The sequence below is a fragment of the Acyrthosiphon pisum genome, chromosome X (assembly GCF_005508785.2).
Source record: "Acyrthosiphon pisum isolate AL4f chromosome X, pea_aphid_22Mar2018_4r6ur, whole genome shotgun sequence".
NCBI classification, from domain to species: Eukaryota; Metazoa; Arthropoda; class Insecta; order Hemiptera; family Aphididae; genus Acyrthosiphon; species Acyrthosiphon pisum.
The window spans coordinates 99,425,506-99,428,077 of NC_042493.1; the positions used below are offsets into that span (position 1 = coordinate 99,425,506).

Here is a 2,572-nt window from a genome sequence, read left to right on the forward strand (position 1 = left end):
CCAACTAGATTCACTTTCCAATCATAAAAGTTACTGTTGAAGAAAATCGAAGCAGTTTTACTGTCCTAAAAGGTGATGACACACAAAAAAAAATGAAAAAAAAAAAATAAAAAAAAAAATAAAAAAAAAAACACACATCATTGTAAAATCAATACATTCATCGTTCCACTCAAAATCTAAAATATATTATGTTAACATAATACATTATGTTTTATGTTAACTGAAAAATCGTCACGGTAACCGGTAACCGATAATCCGGAATAAAAATTGGTTTAAAATAACGGTAACCAATTTTAGGTTTAAATTACTGGTTTTTGGTAAGAACCGGTAACCTGTTTCAAGCCCTGGACTAATATTATAATTTTAAATTAAAAAAAAAAATAAATATTTCAAAATACTCATTGTGTTTAAAAACTTGAGAAATCTGGGGAATATTCATTAACTGGTAAGCGAATACAATGCTCTAAAATATTTATAACTATTATAACTTTCAGGTGAGAAAATATTAATTTCACACAATTAAGTTAATCCGGAAATATATAAGTGACCTTATGATCCTGTTATAGAGTTACACGATAGCGTGATTTACATTTACAATAACAAGCTTTATCGATAAGCCAACATACATTAAAAAAAATAAAATATAATTCAATTCCCTGTAAAATAAATTAAAACTATTTCACTTAAAACCTATTCATTTTAAAATGAAATGAAAATGTGTTTTTCAATTTTTTAATACTACATAATATTATATGGATTGGTTTTAGGTTCTGAGCGGAGTTAATTTTATAATCTTTTAAATATCGTATCGATAAATAGAACTATAGTAAAAAACAACTCCTCGTAATAATTAGGTGTAATTATTATTAATATATAAAATTCTTATCTAAATCTATTTTTCAATGTAACATCAAATATTTTTTTAATTAATGAAGAGAAAACTGTAAATAAAGGTGCTATAGTTAATAGTTATTACAGGTCGTTACACACTTTTAGATTCTGAGCGGTACAAGAAAGCTAGTGGTTTTACATGGTTTTTATTTTTTTTTTTTACCCTGTATACCAAATTTCTACCGGAAGGAGTGCTTCTATTTCAACATATCGTATCTTATATTTTAAAAAATTGAATGAAAATGGTACTTTAGAAAGGTCATTTTTCGATTTTCTCAATAGTTATTTAATGCCATGAGAAAAACTATCGACAAATTACGAAAAACCACTAAAAATGGGATTTTAATAAATTTCTAACGCTTTGTTAATCACCATAGAAACAAATAAAAAAAAAAATAATGAATTCAGGTATTTTGTTGTAATTTATAATATTAATTCAACTTACAGGCTATAATAAAATATAATAACAATATAAAATATCTAGACTGACAAACCGTCTACGTTCAGAATAGTTTTTCGTATACAATGATATGATATCATTGAATTCAAATTTAATACAATCCATTATACAGTGACCCATTTGTAACTTACTGTACAGCAGAGCGACATCCTTTTACCCGCTTTTTATTTTTATTTTTTGTATTATTGTTTGCAACACAGACAAAAAACATTTTTTAATTCTTGAAGTTATACTTCTTTATGGAGTGCAGAACAAAGAAACACCGTCACGACAGATTTAAACGTAACCGTTGATAATAGTAACCTAATATCTGTTCCGTACCCGATTGTAGTAGTTGACATCAAAATTGTTACCTTTAATATGAGTGTTTATGTATTGAATTGATTTATTATTAATATTTATATTATGTTATTATATCTTAATGAATATATTTATTATTTAGTATTTAGTATTAATATTTATTATGGGTTACTCGCATTATTCATCATCACACAACTCCGAAAAAATTAGTCTTACATCATTATTATTTTAGAACACTGACAAGAAATGTTTTTTAAAATTATTTTAGCCTATAATATATTTGGACTGATTTTTATTTTTTGAATACCACAGACAAAACAATTACTTATTATGACCATTCATTTCTCAATCTATCGATCCTAGAAGTATGAATTGATAATACGAATGTACAACAATCATTACTTAAGTCATATTAAAATAGTGTAACGTAATGCTTATCTACTATACGATAGGAATCAATAAAAAATATAGGAAAAAAAAAACAAATTCTCTGCAGATATAGTCAGTGCTAGGACATGTTCGGTAAAATATTTTTTGGTGTTGCGTTCATTATGTAACTTATTATATTATCTGTAGTTGGTGCACGATAAGCCTTCGCGGCGGTGCAAATTATTATATAATATTATCACGTGCCGATTACGCTATTTTCACCTTGATCCGGGTCAAGGTCATGCCCCGAGAATATCGATGGGCCGCTTGCCTCGCCTCGCCCGATCGGTTGTAATAATATATCATACGGCCTAGTAGCCCGCGGCCTATTAGTCTGGTCTGGTTTCGTGAACCGTTCGCACAGTCGAATTTGTGTTCCTGACAACCATAATATTATAATATTGTTCCGGTCGAATTTTCTCCGCCGCCGAATCTCACCGCCGTAATGCTTACCGCTTCATCCGAGTGTACTTGTGGCCAACCACCCTAGGT

General features: G+C 28.6%; 1 long non-coding RNA gene across 1 annotated transcript in view; it reads left to right on the forward strand.

Annotated features, from left to right (window-relative positions):
* The first annotated feature begins 2,425 nt into the window (after positions 1-2,425).
* LOC103308458 overlaps positions 2,426-2,572 on the forward strand; it is a 9,610-nt gene continuing 9,463 nt past the window's right edge. The window contains exon 1 of the long non-coding RNA XR_001678975.1: positions 2,426-2,570. This is a non-coding gene — a long non-coding RNA (uncharacterized LOC103308458). The remainder of the gene's footprint in view (positions 2,571-2,572) is intronic.